We start from the raw sequence: 18,384 nt of genomic DNA on the forward strand, positions 1-18,384 counted from the left end.
ACGGAGTAGACGTGGTGGGACTGTTAGCAGCACGCGGTATACTTACCCCGGACTTGTGAGCGTCAGCCCGGGATGATTCCAGCGCGGCTCTCTGCTCTCTCAGCTGGGCCTGCCTCACCTCCAGGTCGCGAATCTGCTTTCCCATGGCCTTGAGCTCGAGCTGCACAGAGTGGAGACATTCATCCGCCATTAAAGCAAGTAACAGTGAGTACAGCAGTGGTAATGTGTGTGAATAGAGTATTAGCAATGTAAGCGCAGTTAGCTGCAACCACGCCGCTGATGCTAACGGGCTAAAAGCTAATAGCGGCCCCGGGAGATCAAAATAAAACTAGTGATAGCGAGGCGCTCTGATTGTTTTTGTTGTAGAATACAATAGAGGATATATTCACACGTTATATAAACGGAAACGATGATGTGTAAAATAAATTTTTGAGTTAAAAATAGTCAATGAAAAGAATATAGTGACGGAGCTCAAACGCAGTACAGCCGCCAACAACAAACAGGACAATAATACATACCTGTATTATAATAAACAAACAATAATACATACCTGTATTATATATATATATATATATATATATATATATATATATATATATATATATATATATTAAAAAAATACAAATAAACAGAACTATATACACAAAAAAATCCAACTTTCAAAAAGTCCTACTAACCAATGTAAAAGAAAAAGGTAGCCTGAAAAAAAGAGTGTTTAGTAGAAGTCAGTTTAAGGTTTTGTGTGAATTTTTTATATATATATATATATATATATCAAACATGTCACTAGCATAAGCTGTTTTGTTTAACTTACTTAGATACTCAAGTGTTTGTTCACAACAATCTCTAGGCTTTTCAAATTGAGTCATCTGAATAAACAATTGTACAGTACATGGAACAATATTGCACAAGTTCCCAGCATGCATTGCTGCTTGAAAACCTTTTGTGTTCATTATTAAATTATTAGAATTGTTTTAAATTTTACCATCTTAATTAATGCTGCTGCAGTTAGCTGTCATGTGGGTCAGAGTTAATATTTTTACTGATTTAAAATGTTTTGAACCTCACCATGGTTGAGAATCGTGTGCTGAGGTATGTGCATCTCATTGCAATTACATTAATGCTCCAGTCTATAAGTCTATAATTTGAACAATTTACTTAAATTTTGTCTATATATAAAAAAGGATTATTATAGAAGTTAAGCAGTGCAACATTCTAAGTGTCTTTGGTTGTTTAACACCTTTTTAAAAATGAAGTAGATTGACTTTTATTCAGATTATATGTTCATATATTTTGTTTGCCAGTTAAGTTAAAGTTGATCGAGTTCAATGGGTTGTTTATTTGTTTATTTATGTTAGGTCAACTGTTTGTTTGATTTTGCAGTGTAACTATAATGGAGAAATTATTTTTTACATCAAATTTTTTTTAAAAGGTTTACAAATCAGATTATCATATAACCTAACATATAGCCTAACTTTTCGATGAAAAATCATAACAAAGATGATCCCTGGTGCTAGCTGGTTACGTAATGTGACATTAATCAGTTCTCATTACTACTAGCTGTCTTGGTATAATCAATACTAACAGAAATAGTCAAAAACTTACCTTACATGAAGAAATCCACGCGCGAGTAGTAAAAAAATTATGGGCGTGTTGTTCAGCGTAACAAAAATGAAGCAATATCTAAGGATGGCTGAAGCGAAACAGTCGTTCCGAAGCTTTGCGAGATCCCGAAGCGCAGATGTTTCGAAACACTGATCCGAAGCGTGATTCGAAAAAACCCATGTCACGTGACTATGACCAAACGAAGCCTCGAAGTGTTTCACTAATTGTTTCATCAGGTGTGGTCCGCCGAATCAGCGTTTGATTGGAACGGTCGGGAACAGACCACACAATCGCACATCTGTATAAAAGTGAAATAAACGCATTTTGACCTCGTGGGTTTTTGTGAGAGGAGTTTGACTTTGAGATAGCGGATTTTTGGTGATATAGTGACATTTCGATTTGATTAGTTATAGGCAATTTAGACTTACATTTAAATTTACACAACACATTGACTGAGAGGCTAGAGACAGACAGAGTATACATATAGTGACACATTAATAGATACATAGATATAAATATATATAGACAGCTAGATTAATAGATAGATACATATATAGATAGATTACAGATACATATATAATTAAAGCTGCAAGCAGCGATGAACGGGCCCTCGCACCCGGTGTACGGTGAAATAGGTGAACGGTGAGAAATATGCATTTAAACTCATAAATATAAGTAGAGTATATCAATGTTTATTACATATATGTTCCAATCTTCCTGTTGCCAGAAGGTGGCGCTATCATTATAATGGAATATTGGCCTTCAGATGTGTTCAGGGCTGCACTCTTATCGATCATGTGAAGTTTGGGGAAGATCAAACATTTTATGCCTGAGTTACAACAACTTCTCTTGCTGTGGCGAGACATCAAATTTTGTCATTTTTGCCATGGACACGCTCTTTAACAAAAACTCAAGATTGCCACAATTTAAAATTACACAGGCCTTTAGATTAGACTGACCACAAAAATACATTAATGTCAAAAAATCTCTAGGAGTAGTTTGTCTCAGCGTAAAATATGTCACTTCCTGTTGCTAGCAAGTGGCGCTATGACTATAATTGAATATGGGCATGTAGATCTGTTAAAGGCAGAAGTCTTATCTAACATGCAAAGTTTGGGGCAGATTGGACATTGTATGTCTGAGTTACAGCAACTTCCTTTTTCATGGCGAAACATCGAAATTTGTCAGGCCGCCATGGACACTCCCTTTAACGAAACCTCAAGATCTTCCCAATTTAACTTCGCAAAGGCCTTTAGATTTAACTGACCAAGTTTGATGTTGATCTGAATAAATCTCTAGGAGGAGTTCGTTAAAGTACAACCCCTGAAAATGCCAAAAACTACACCAATTTTGCAGAGAAAATTCTACATAACTGACTTCCTGTTTGGATTCGGATTTTGAACCAAGAGACTTTTTCGTAGATATTGGTGTGTTACATGTGTGTACCGACTTTTGTACATGTACGTGAAACATAGCTTGAGGCGCACTCCGTTAAAAATGTATATGCACTCTGTTGAAAATGTATAGGTGGCGCTATCGAGCCATTTTGCCACACCCAATGGAATATTGGCCTTCAGATCTGTTCAGGCCAGGACCCTTATCACACATGTGAAGTTTGGGCAAGATCGGACATTTTATGCCTGAGTTATAACATCTTTTATTCCCATGGCGACACATCAAATTTCATCACGGCGCCATGGACACGCCTTTTAACGAAAACTCAAGATCTTCACAACTAAACATCACACAGGTCTTTAGATTAGACTGACCACAAAAATAACATTGATGTCATAAAATTTCTAGGAGTAGTTTGTCGCAGTGTAAAATATTTCACGTCCTGTTGCCAATAGGTGGCGCTATGACTATAACTGAAAATTGGCATGTAGATCTGTTCAGGTCAAGAGTCTTATCCAACATGTGAAGTTTGGGGCAGATTGGACATTGTATGTCTGAGTTACAGCAACTTCCTTTTTCATGGCGAAACATCGAAATTTGTCAGGCCGCCATGGACACGCCCTTTAACGAAACCTCAAGTCCTTCGCAATTTAACATCGCAAATGGCTTTAGATTACACTGACCAAGTTTGGTGTTCATACGAATAAATCTCTAGGAGGAGTTCGTTAAAGTACAACCCCTGAAAATGGCAAAAACCACGCCAATTTTGCAGGGAAATTTCAAAATAACCGACTTCCTGTTGGGATTAGGATTTCGTACCAAGAGACTTTTTTGTAGGTACTGGTGTGTTACATGTGTACCGATTTTTGTACATGTACTTGAAACGGAGCTCGAGGCGCGCTATGTTCAAAGTGTATAGGTGGCGCTATCGAGCCATTTTGCCACACCCAATGGAATATTGGCCTACAGATGTGTTCAGGCCAGGACTCTTATCACACATGTGAAGTTTGGGGAAGATCGGACATTTTATGCCTGAGTTATGACATATTTTATTCCCTTGGCGAGACATCGAATTTCGTCATGGCGCCATGGACACGCCTTTTAACGAAAACTCAAGATCTTCACAATTTAACATCGCATAGGCCTTTAGATTAGACTGACCACAAAAAAGACATTGATGTCATAAAGTTCTAGGAGTAGTTAGTCGCAGTGTAAAATATGACACTTCCTGTTGCCTATAGGTGGCGCTATGACTATAACTGAATATGGGCATGTCAATCTGTTCAGGTCACGAGTCTTATTAAACATGTGAAGTTTTGGACACATTGGACATTGTATGTCTGAGTTATAGCAACTTCATTTTTCATGGCGAATCATCGAAATTCGCCAGGCCGCCACGGACACGCCCTTTAACGAAAACTCAAAATCTTCATAATTTAACATCGCAAAGGCCTTTAGATTAGGCATACCAACTTTGGTGTTGATCTGAAATAATCTCTAGGAGGAGTTCGTTAAAATACAACGCATTGAAATGACAAAAATGACACAAAATTTGCTCATAAAATTAAAAATAACCGACTTCCTGTTGAGTTTCGGATTTTGCTCCAAGAGACTTTTTTGTAGGTATTGGAGAGATACATGTGTATACCAATTTTCGTACATGTACGTGAAACGTAGCTCGAGGCGCACACCGTTGAACGTGTATAGGTGGCGCTGTCGAGCCATTTTGCCACACCCACTTCTGAAACCCATATCAGACGTAAATTTTCGCCAGTTCTGAGGTGTGTGCAAAGTTTCATGACTTTTCGAGCATGTTTAAGCTCTCAAAAATGCGATTCATCTTAGAGAATAATAATAATAATAATAATAATAATAATAATAATAATAATAATAATAATAATAATAATAATTAAAGCTGCAAGCAGCGATGAACGGGCCCTCGCACCCGGGCTCACCGGCAGCGAGTGGCTCTAGTACATAGGCGAACGGTGAGAAATATGCGTTTAAACTCATAAATATAAGTAGAATATATCAATGTTTATTCCATATATGTGCAAATCTTCCTGTTGCCAGCAGGTGGCGCTATCACTATAATGGAATATTGGCCTTCAGATGTGTTCAGGGCTGCACTCTTATCGAACATGTGAAGTTTGGGGAAGATCAAACATTTTATGTCCGAGTTACAACAACTTCTCTTGCTGTGGCGAGACATCAAATTTTGTCATTTTTGCCATGGACACGCTCTTTAACAAAAACTCAAGATTGCCACAATTTAACAGTACACAGGCCTTTAGATTAGACTGACCACAAAAATACATTAATGTCAAAAAATCTCTAGGAGTTGTTTGTCTCAGCGTAAAATATGTCACTTCCTGTTGCCAGCAGGTGGCGCTATGACTATAATTGAATATGGGCATGTAGATCTGTTAAGGGCAGAAGTCTTATCTAACATTCAAAGTTTGGGGCAGATTGGACATTGTATGTCTGAGTTACAGCAACTTCCTTTTTCATGGCGAAACATCGAAATTTGTCAGGGCGCCATGGACACTCCCTTTAACGAAACCTCAAGATCACCCCAATTTAACTTCGCAAAGGCCTTTAGATTTAACTGACCAAGTTTGATGTTGATCTGAATCAATCTCTAGGAGGAGTTCGTTAAAGTACAACCCATGAAAATGCCAAAAACAACACCAATTTTGCAGAGAACATTCTAAATAACTGACTTCCTGTTTGGATTCGGATTTTGTACCAAGAGACTTTTTCGTAGATATTGGTGTGTTACATGTGTGTACCGATTTTTGTACATGTACGTGAAACATAGCTTGAGGCGCACTCCGTTAAAAGTGTATATGCACTCTGTTGAAAATGTATAGGTGGCGCTATCGAGCCATTTTGCCACACCCAATGGAATATTGGCCTTCAGATCTGTTCAGGCCAGGACCCTTATCACACATGTGAAGTTTGGACAAGATCGGACATTTTATGCCTGAGTTATAACATCTTTTATTCCCATGGCGACACATCAAACTTCGTCAGGGCGCCATGGACACGCCTTTTAACGAAAGCTCAAGATCTTCACAACTAAACATCACACAGGTCTTTAGATTAGACTGACCACAAAAATAACATCGATGTCATAAAATTTCTAGGAGTAGTTTGTCGCAGTGTAAAATATGTCACTTCCTGTTGCCAATAGGTGGCGCTATGACTATAACTGAATATTGGCATTTAGATCTGTTCAGGTCAAGAGTCTTATCCAACATGTGAAGTTTGGGGCAGATTGGACATTGTATGTCTGAGTTACAGCAACTTCCTTTTTCATGGTGAAACATTGAAATTTGTCAGGCCGCCATGGACACGCCCTTTAACGAAACCTCAAGTCCTTGGCAATTTAACATCGCAAATGGCTTTAGACTACACTGACCAAGTTTGGTGTTCATCCGAATAAATCTCTAGGAGGAATTCGTTAAAGTACAACCCCTGAAAATGGCAAAAACAACGCCAATTTTGCAGGGAAATTTCAAAATAACCGACTTCCTGTTGGGATTAGGATTTCGTACCAAGAGACTTTTTTGTAGGTACTGGTGTGTTACATGTGTGTACCGTTTTTTGTACATGTACTTGAAACGGAGCTCGAGGCGCGCTATGTTGAAAGTGTATAGGTGGCACTATCGAGCCATTTTGCCACACCCGATGGAATATTGGCCTACAGATGTGTTCAGGCCAGGACTCTTATCACACATGTGAAGTTTGGGGAAGATCGGACATTTTATGCCTGAGTTATAACATCTTTTATTCCCTTGGCGAGACATCGAACTTCGTCATGGCGCCATGGACACGCCTTTTAACGAAAACTCAAGATCTTCACAATTTAACATCGCACAGGCCTTTAGATTAGACTGACCACAAAAAAGACATTGATGTCATAAAATTTCTAGGAGTAGTTAGTCGCAGTGTAAAATATGTCACTTCCTGTTGCCTATAGGTGGCGCTATGACTATAACTGAATATGGGCATGTCAATCTGTTCAGGTCAGGAGTCTTATTAAACATGTGAAGTTTTGGACACATTGGACATTGTATGTCTGAATTATAGCAACTTCATTTTTCATGGCGAATCATCGAAATTCGCCAGGCAGCCACGGACACGCCCTTTAACGAAAACTCAAAATCTTCGCAATTTAACATCGCAAAGGCCTTTAGATTAGGCATACCAACTTTGGTGTTGATCTGAATTAATCTCTAGGAGGAGTTCGTTAAAATACAACGCATGGAAATGACAAAAATGACACAAAATTTGCTCATAAAATTAAAAATAACCGACTTCCTGTTGGGTTTCGGATTTTGCTCCAAGAGACTTTTTTGTAGGTATTGGAGAGATACATGTGTATACCAATTTTCATACATGTACGTGAAACGTAGCTCGAGGCGCACACCGTTGAACGTGTATAGGTGGCGCTGTCGAGCCATTTTGCCACACCCACTTCTGAAACCCATATCAGACGTAAATTTTCGCCAGTTCTGAGGTGTGTGCAAAGTTTCATGACTTTTCGAGCATGTTTAGGCTCTCAAAAATGCGATTCATCTTAGAGAAGAATAATAATAATAAACGGAGCAATTCCAAGAAGTTTCCTCACACCATCGGTGCTCGGGCCCTAATAATAATAATAAACGGAGCAATTCCAAGAGGGTCCTCACACCATCGGTGCTCGGGCCCTAATAATAATAATAATAATAATAAAAAAAAAAATAATAATAATAATAATAATAATAATAAACGGAGCAATTCCAAGAGGGTCCTCACACCATCGGTGCTCGGGCCCTAATAATAATAATAATAATAATAATAATAATAATAATAATAATAATAAACGGAGCAATTCCAAGAGGGTCCTCACACCATCGCTGCTCTGGCCCTAATTAAAGCTGCAAGCAGCGATGAACGGGCCCTCGCACCCGGGCTCACCGGCAGCGAGTGGCTCTAGTAAATAGGTGAACGGTGAGAAATATGCGTTTAAACTCATAAATATAAGTAGAATATATCAATGTTTATTCCATATATGTGCAAATCTTCCTGTTGCCAGCAGGTGGCGTTATCACTTTAATGGAATATTGGCCTTCAGATGTGTTCAGGGCTGCACTCTTATCAAACATGTGAAGTCTGGGGAAGATCGACCATTTTATGCCCGAGTTACAACAACTTCTCTTGCTGTGGCGAGACATCAAATTTTGTCATGGCGCCATGGACACGCCCTTTAACAAAAACTGAAGATCTCCGCAATTTAACATTGCACAGGCCTTTAGATTAGACTGACCACAAAAACATACATTAATGTCAAAAGATTTTTAGGAGTAGTTTGTCGCAGCGTAAAACATGTCACTTCCTGTTGCCAGCAGGTGGCGCTATGACTATAACTGAATATGGGCATGTAGATCTGTTAAGGGCAGAAGTCTTATCTAACATGTGAAGTTTGGGGCAGATTGGACATTGTATGTCTGAGTTACAGCAACTTCCTTTTTCATGGCGAAACATCGAAATTTGTCAGGCCGCCATGGACACGCCCTTTAACGAAAACTCAAGATCTTCGCAATTTAACATCGCAAAGGCCTTTAGATTAGGCATACCAACTTTGGTGTTGATCTGAATGAATCTCTAGGAGGAGTTCGTTAAAATACAACGCATGGAAATGACAAAAATGACACAAAATTTGCTCATAAAATTAAAAATAACCGACTTCCTGTTGGGTTTCGGATTTTGCTCCAAGAGACTTTTTTGTAGGTATTGGAGAGTTACATGTGTGTACCGATTTTCATACATGTACGTGAAACATAGCTCGAGGCGCACACCGTTGAACATGTATAGGTGGCGCTGTCGAGCCATTTTGCCACACCCACTTCTGAAACCCATATCAGATGTACATTTTCGCCGGTTCTGAGGTGTGTGCAAAGTTTCATGACTTTTTGAGTATGTTTAGGCCCTCAAAAATGCGATTCATCCTGGAGAAGAAGAATAATAATAATAATTAAAGCTGCAAGCAGCGATGAACGGGCCCTCGCACCCGGGCTCACCGGCAGCGAGTGGCTCTAGTAAATAGGTGAACGGTGAGAAATATGCATTTAAACTCATAAATATAAGTAGAATATATCAATGTTTATTCCATATATTTGCCAATCTTCCTGTTGCCAGCAGGTGGCGCTATCACTATAATGGAATATTGGCCTTCAGATGTGTTCAGGGCTGCACTCTTATCGAACATGTGAAGTTTGGGGAAAATCAAACATTTTATGCCCGAGTTACAACAACTTCTCTTGCTGTGGCGAGACATCAAATTTTGTCATTTTTGCCATGGACACGCTCTTTAACAAAAACTCAAGATTGCCACAATTTAACAGTACACAGGCCTTTAGATTAGACTTACCACAAAAATACATTAATGTAAAAAAATCTCTATGAGTAGTTTGTCTCAGCGTAAAATGTCACTTCCTGTTGCCAGCAGGTGGCGCTATGACTATAATTGAATATGGGCATGTAGATCTGTTAAGGGCAGAAGTCTTATCTAACATTCAAAGTTTGGGGCAGATTGGACATTGTATGTCTGAGTTACAGCAACTTCCTTTTTCATGGCGAAACATCGAAATTTGTCAGGCCGCCATTGGCACTCCCTTTAACGAAACCTCAAGATCTTCCCAATTTAACTTCGTAAAGGCCTTTAGATTTAACTGACCAAGTTTGATGTTGATCTGAATAAATCTCTAGGAGGAGTTTGTTAAAGTACAACCCCTGAAAATGCCAAAACAACACCAATTTTGCAGAGAAAATTCTAAATAACTGACTTCCTGTTTGGAATTCGGATTTTGTACCAAGAGACTTTTTCGTAGATATTGGTGTGTTACATGTGTGTACCGATTTTTGTACATGTACATGAAACATAGCTTGAGGCGCACTCCGTTAAAAGTGTATATGCACTCTGTTGAAAATGTATAGGTGGCGCTATCGAGCCATTTTGCCACACCCAATGGAATATTGGCCTTCAGATCTGTTCAGGCCAGGACCCTTATCACACATGTGAAGTTTGGGCAAGATCGGACATTTTATGCCTGAGTTATAACATCTTTTATTCCCATGGCGACACATCAAACTTCGTCACGGCGCCATGGACACGCCTTTTAATGAAAACTCAAGATCTTCACAGCTAAACATCACACAGGTCTTTAGATTAGACTGACCACAAAAATAACATTGATGTCATAAAATTTCTAGGAGTAGTTTGTCGCAGTGTAAAATTATTCACTTCCTGTTGCCAATAGGTGGCGCTATGACTATAACTGAATATTGGCATGTAGATCTGTTCAGGTCAAGAGTCTTATCCAACATGTGAAGTTTGGGGCAGATTGGACATTGTATGTCTGAGTTACAGCAACTTCCTTTTTCATGGCGAAACATCGAAATTTGTCAGGCCGCCATGGACACGCCCTTTAACGAAACCTCAAGTCCTTCGCAATTTAACATCGCAAATGGCTTTAGATTACCATGACCAAGTTTGGTGTTCATCTGAATAAATCTCTAGGAGGAGTTCGTTAAAGTACAACCCCTGAAAATGGCAAAAACAACGCCAATTTTGCAGGGAAATTTCAAAATAACCGACTTCCTGTTGGGATTAGGATTTCGTACCAAGAGACTTTTTTGTAGGTACTGGTGTGTTACATGTGTGTACCGATTTTTGTACATGTACTTGAAACGGAGCTCGAGGCGCGCTATGTTGAAAGTGTATAGGTGGCGCTATCGAGCCATTTTGCCACACCCGATGGAATATTGGCCTACAGATGTGTTCAGGCCAGGACTATTATCACACATGTGAAGTTTGGGGAAGATCGGACATTTTATGCCTGAGTTATAACATATTTTATTCCCTTGGCGAGACATCGAAATTCGTCATGGCGCCATGGACACGCCTTTTAACGAAAACTCAAGATCTTCACAATTTAACATCGCACAGGCCTTTAGATTAGACTGACCACAAAAAAGACATTGATGTCATAAAATTTCTAGGAGAAGTAAGTCGCAGTGTAAAATATGTCACTTCCTGTTGCCTATAGGTGGCGCTATGACAATAACTGAATATGGTCATGTCAATCTGTTCAGGTCAGGAGTCTTATTAAACATGTGAAGTTTTGGACACATTGGACATTTTATGTGTGAGTTATAGCAACTTCATTTTTCATGGCGAATCATCGAAATTCGCCAGGCCGCCACGGACACGCCCTTTAACGAAAACTCAAAATCTTCGCAATTTAACATCGCAAAGGCCTTTAGATTAGGCATACCAACTTTGGTGTTGATCTGAATTAATCTCTAGGAGGAGTTCGTTAAAATAAAACGCATGGAAATGACAAAAATGACACAAAATTTACTCATAAAATTAAAAATAACTGACTTCCTGTTGGGTTTCGGATTTTCCTCCAAGAGACTTTTTTGTAGGTATTAGAGAGATACATGTGTATACCAATTTTCATATATGTACGTGAAACGTAGCTCGAGGCGCACACCGTTGAACGTGTATAGGTGGCGCTGTCGAGCCATTTTGCCACACCCACTTCTGAAACCCATATCAGACGTAAATTTTCGCCAGTTCTGAGGTGTGTGCAAAGTTTCATGACTTTTCGGGCATGTTTAGGCTCTCAAAAATGCGATTCATCTTAGAGAATAATAATAATAATAATAATAATAATAATAATAAACGGAGCAATTCCAAGAGGGTCCTCACACCATCGGTGCTCGGGCCCTAATTAAAGCTGCAAGCAGCAATGAACGGGCCCTCGCACCCGGGCTCACCGGCAGCGAGTGGCTTTAGTAAGTAGGTGAACGGTGAGAAATATGCGTTTAAACTCATAAATATAAGTAGATTTCATCAATGTTTATTCCATATATTTGCCAATCTTCCTGTTGCCAGCAGGTGACGCTATCATTATAATGGAATATTGGCCTTCAGATGCGTTCAGGGCTGCACTCTTATCGAACATGTGAAGTTTGGGGAAGATCAAACATTTTATGCCTGAGTTACAACAACTTCTCTTGCTGTGGCGAGACATCAAATTTTGTCATTTTTGCCATGGACACGCTCTTTAACAAAAACTCAAGATTGCCACAATTTAACATTACACAGGCCTTTAGATTAGACTGACCACAAAAATACATTAATGTCAAAAAATCTCTAGGAGTAGTTTATCTCAGCGTAAAATATGTCACTTCCTGTTGCCAGCAGGTGGCGCTATGACTATAATTGAATATGGGCATGTAGATCTGTTAAGGGCAGAAGTCTTATCTAACATGCAAAGTTTGGGGCAGATTGGACATTGTATGTCTGAGTTACAGCAAGTTCCTTTTTCATGGCGAAACATCAAAATTTGTCAGGCCGCCATGGACACGCCCTTTAACGAAACCTCAAGTCCTTCGCAATTTAACATCGCAAAGGCCTTTAGATTAGGCAAACCAACTTTGGTGTTGATCTGAATTAATCTCTAGGAGGAGTTCGTTAAAATACAACCCCTGAAAATGGCAAAAACAACACCAATTTTGCAGGAAAAATTCAAAATAACCGACTTCCTGTTGGGATTAGGATATCGTACCAAGAGACTTTTTTGTAGGTATTGTTGTGTTACATGTGTGTACCAATTTTTGTACATGTACGTGAAACATAGCTCGAGGCACACTCCGTTGAACATGTATAGGTGGCGCTGTCGAGCCATTTTGCCACACCCACTTCTGAAACCCATATCAGATGTACATTTTCGCCGGTTCTGAGGTGTGTGCAAAGTTTCATGACTTTTTGAGTATGTTTAGGCCCTCAAAAATGCGATTCATTCTGGAGAAGAATAATAATAATTATAATAATAATAATAATAATAATAAACGGAGCAATTCCAGGAGGGTCCTCACACCATCGGTGCTCGGGCCCTAATTAAAGCTGCAAGCAGCGATGAACGGGCCCTCGCACCCGGGCTCACCGGCAGCGAGTGGCTTTAGTAAATAGGTGAACGGTGAGAAATATGCATTTAAACTCATAAATATAAGTGGAATATATCAAAGTTTATTCCATATATGTGCCAATCTTTCTGTTGCCAGCAGGTGGCGCTATCATTATAATGGAATATTGGCCTTCAGATGTGTTCAGGGCTGCACTCTTATCGAACATGTGAAGTTTGGGGAAGATCAAACATTTTATGCCTGAGTTAGAACAACTTCTCTTGCTGTAGCGAGACATCAAATTTTGTCATTTTTGCCATGGACACGCTCTTTAACAAAAACTCAAGATTGCCACAATTTAACATTACAAAGGCCTTTAGATTAGACTGACCACAAAAATACATTAATGTCAAAAAATCTCTAGGAGTAGTTTGTCTCAAAAAATCTCTAGGAGTAGTTTGTCTCAGCGTAAAATATGTCACTTCCTGTTGCCAGCAGGTGGCACTATGACTATAATTGAATATGGGCATGTAGATCTGTTAAGGGCAGAAGTCTTATCTAACATGCGAAGTTTGGGGCAGATTGGACATTGTATGTCTGAGTTACAGCAACTTCCTTTTTCATGGCGAAACATCAAAATTTGTCAGGCTGCCATGGACACTCCCTTTAACGAAATCTCAAGATCTTCCCACTTTAACTTCGCAAAGGCCTTTAGATTTAACTGACCAAGTTTGATGTTGATCTGAATCAATCTCTAGGAGGAGTTCGTTAAAGTACAACCCCTGAAAATGCCAAAAACAACACCAATTTTGCTGAGAACATTCTAAATAACTGACTTCCTGTTTGGATTCGGATTTCGTACCAAGAGACTTTTTCGTAGATATTGGTGTGTTACATGTGTGTACCGATTTTTGTAAATGTATGTGAAACATAGCTTGAGGCGCACTCCGTTGAAAGTGTATATGTACTCAGTTGAAAGTGTATAGGTGGCGCTATCGAGCCATTTTGCCTCACCCAATGGAATATTGGCCTTCAGATCTGTTCAGGCCAGGACCCTTATCACACATGTGAAGTTTGGGCAAGATCGGACATTTTATGCCTGAGTTATAACATCTTTTATTCCCATGGCGACACATCGAACTTCGTCACGGCGCCATGGACACGCCTTTTAACGAAAACTCAAGATCTTCACAACTAAACATCACACAGGTCTTTAGATTAGACTGACCACAAAAATAACATTGATGTCATAACATTTCTAGGAGTAGTTTGTCGCAGTGTAAAATATTTCACGTCCTGTTGCCAATAGGTGGCGCTATGACTATAACTGAATATTGGCATGTAGATCTGTTCAGGGCAAGAGTCTTATCCAACATGTGAAGTTTGGGGCAGATTGGACATTGTATGTCTGAGTTACAGCAACTTCCTTTTTCATGGCGAAACATCGAAATTTGTCAGGCCGCCATGGACACGCCCTTTAACGAAACCTCAAGTCATTCGCAATTTAACATCACAAATGGCTTTAGATTACACTGACCAAGTTTGGTGTTCATCTGAATAAATCTCTAGGAGGAGTTCATTAAAGTACCACCCCTGAAAATGGCAAAAACAACACCAATTTTGCAGGGAAAATTCAAAATAACCTACTTCCTGTTGGGATTAGGATTTCGTACCAAGAGACTTTTTTGTAGGTATTGGTGTGTTACATGTGTGTACCAATTTTTGTACATGTACGTGAAACATAGATCGAGGCGCACTCCGTTGAAAGTGTATAGGTGGCGCTATCGAGCAATTTTGCCACACCCGATGGAATATTGGCCTTCAGATCTGTTCAGGCCAGGACTTTTATCACACATGTGAAGTTTGGGAAAGATCGGACATTTTATGCCTGAGTTATAACATCTTTTATTCCCATGGCGAGACTTTGAAATTTGTCACGGCGCCATGGACACGCCCCTTAACGAAAACTCAAGATCTTCACAATTTAACATTGCACAGGCCTTAAGATTAGACTGACCATAAAAAAGACATTGATGTCAAAAAATTTCTAGGAGTAGTCTGTCGAAGTGTAAAATATGTCACTTCCTGTTGCCTATAGGTGGCGCTATGACTATTACTGAATATGGGCATGTAAATATGTTCAGGTCAGGAGTCTTATTAAACTTGTGAAGTTTTGGGCAGATTGGACATTGTATGTCTGAGTTATAGCAACTTCATTTTTCATGGCGAATCATCGAAATTCGCCAGGCCGCCACGGACACGCCCTTTAACGAAAACTCAAAATCTTCGCAATTTAACATCGCAAAGGCCTTTAGATTAGGCATACCAACTTTGGTGTTGATCTGAATTAATCTCTAGGAGGAGTTCGTTAAAATACAACGCATGGAAATGACAAAAATGACACAAAATTTGCTCATAAAATTTAAAATAACCGACTTCCTGTTGGGTTTCGGATTTTGCTCCAAGAGACTTTTTTGTAGGTATTGGAGAGATACATGTGTATACCAATTTTCATACATGTACGTGAAACGTAGCTCGAGGCGCACACCGTTGAACGTGTATAGGTGGCGCTGTCGAGCCATTTTGCCACACCCACTTCTGAAACCCATATCAGACGTAAATTTTCGCCAGTTCTGAGGTGTGTGCAAAGTTTCATGACTTTTCGAGCATGTTAAGGCTCTCAAAAATGCGATTCATCTTAGAGAATAATAATAATAATAATAATAATAATAATAAACGGAGCAATTCCAAGAGGGTCCTCACACCATCGGTGCTCGGGCCCTAATAATAATAATTAAAGCTGCAAGCAGCGATGAACGGGCCCTCGCACCCGGGCTCACCGCCAGCGAGAGGCTTTAGTAAATTGGCGAACGGCGAGATATATGCATTTAAAGTCGTAAATATAAGTGGAATATGTAAAAATAATTTATATGTGCCAGTCTTCCTGTTGCCAGCAGGTGGCGCTATCATTATAATGGAATATTGGCCTTCAGATGTGTTCAGGCCAGGACTCTTAACACAAATGTGAAGTTTGGGGAAGATCGGACATTTTATGCCTGAGTTACAACAACTTCTTTTCCTGTGGCGAGACATCAAATTTTGTCAGGGTGCCATGGACACACCCTTTAACAAAAACTCAAGATCTCCATAATTTAACATTGCACAGGCCTTAAGATTAGAGTGACCACAAAAAATACATTAATGTCAAAAGATTTCTAGGAGTACTTTATCACAGCGTAAAATATGCCACTTCCTGTTGCCAGCAGGTGGCGCTATGACTATAAGTGAATATGGACATTTGGATCTGTTAAGGGCAGAAGTCTTATCTAACATGCAAAGTTTGGGGCAGACTGGACATTGTATGTTTGAGTTACAGCAACTACCTTTTTCATGACGAAACATCGAATTTGGTCAGGCAGCCATGGACACGCCCTTTAACGAAATCTCAAGATCTTCCCAATTTAACTTCGCAAAGGCCTTTAGATTTAACTGACCAAGTTTGATGTTGATCTGAATAAATCTCTAGGAGGAGTTTGTTAAAGTACAACCCCTGAAAATGCCAAAAACAACACCAATTTTGCAGAGAACATTCTAAATAACTGACTTCCTGTTTGGATTCGGATTTCATACCAAGATACTTTTTCGTAGATATTGGTGTGTTACATGTGTGTACCGATTTTTGTACATGTACGTGAAACATAGCTTGAGGCGCAATCCGTTGAAAGTGTATATACACTCAGTTGAAAGTGTATAGGTGGCGCTATCGAGCCATTTTGCCACACCCAATGGAATATTGGCCTTCAGATCTGTTCAGGCCAGGACCCTTATCACACATATGAAGTTTGGGCAAGATCGGACATTTTATGCCTGAGTTATAACATCTTTTATTCCCATGGCGACACATCGAACTTCGTCACGGCGCCATGGACACGCCTTTTAACGAAAACTCAAGATCTTCACAAATAAACATCACACAGGTCTTTAGATTAGACTGACCACAAAAATAACATTGATGTCATAAAATCTATAGGAGTAGTTTGTCGCAGTGTAAAATATTTCACTTCCTGTTGCCAATAGGTGGCGCTATGACTATAACTGAATATTGGCATGTAGATCTGTTCAGGTCAAGAGTCTTATCCAACATGTGAAGTTTGGGGCAGATTGGACAATGTATGTCTGAGTTATAGCAACTTCATTTTTCATGGCGAATCATCGAAATTCGCCAGGCCGCCACGGACACGCCCTTCAACGAAACCTCAAGTCCTTCGCAATTTAACATCGCAAATGGCTTTAGATTACACTGACCAAGTTTGGTGTTCATCTGAATAAACCTCTAGGAGGAGTTCGTTAAAGTACAACCCCTGAAAATGGCAAAAACAACACCAATTTTGCAGGGAAAATTCAAAATAACCGACTTCCTGTTGGGATTAGGATTTCGTACCAAGAGACTTTTTTGTAGGTATTGGTGTGTTACATGTGTGTACCAATTTTTGTACATGTACGTGAAACATAGCTCGAGGTGCACTCCGTTGAAATTGTATAGGTGGCGCTATCGAGCCATTTTGCCACACCCGATGGAATATTGGCCTTCAGATCTGTTCAGGCCAGGACTTTTATCACACATGTGAAGTTTGGGAAAGATCGGACATTTTATGCCTGAGTTATAACATCTTTTATTCCCATGGCGAGACTTTGAATTTTGTCACGGCGCCATGGACACGCCCCTTAACGAAAACTCAAGATCTTCACAATTTAACATTGCACAGGCCTTTAGATTATACTGACTATAAAAAAGACATTGATGTCAAAAGATTTCTAGGAGTAGTCTGTCGAAGTGTAAAATATGTCACTTCCTGTTGCCTATAGGTGGCGCTATGACTATAACTGAATATGGGCATGTCAATCTGTTCAGGTTCGGAGTCTCATCAAACATGTGAAGTTTGGGGCAGATTGGACATTGTATGTCTGAGTTATAGCAACTTTATTTTTCATGGCGAATCATCGAAATTCGCCAAGCCGCCACGGACACGCCCTTTAACGAAAACTCAAAATCTTCGCAATTTAACATCGCAAAGGCCTTTAGATTAGGCATACCAACTTTGGTGTTGATCTGAATTAATCTCTAAGAGGAGTTCGTTAAAATACAACGCATGGAAATGACAAAAATGACACAAAATTTGCTCATAAAATTAAAAATAACCGACTTCCTGTTGGGTTTCGGATTTTGCTCCAAGAGACTTTTTTGTAGGTATTGGAGAGATACATGTGTATACCAATTTTCATACATGTACGTGAAACGTAGCTCGAGGCGCACACCGTAGAACGTGTATAGGTGGCGCTGTCGAGCCATTTTGCCACACCCACTTCTGAAACCCATATCAGACGTAAATTTTCGCCAGTTCTGAGGTGTGTGCAAAGTTT

This window comes from Carassius carassius, chromosome 16, assembly GCF_963082965.1.
Source record: "Carassius carassius chromosome 16, fCarCar2.1, whole genome shotgun sequence".
In the NCBI taxonomy this organism is placed as follows: Eukaryota; Metazoa; Chordata; class Actinopteri; order Cypriniformes; family Cyprinidae; genus Carassius; species Carassius carassius.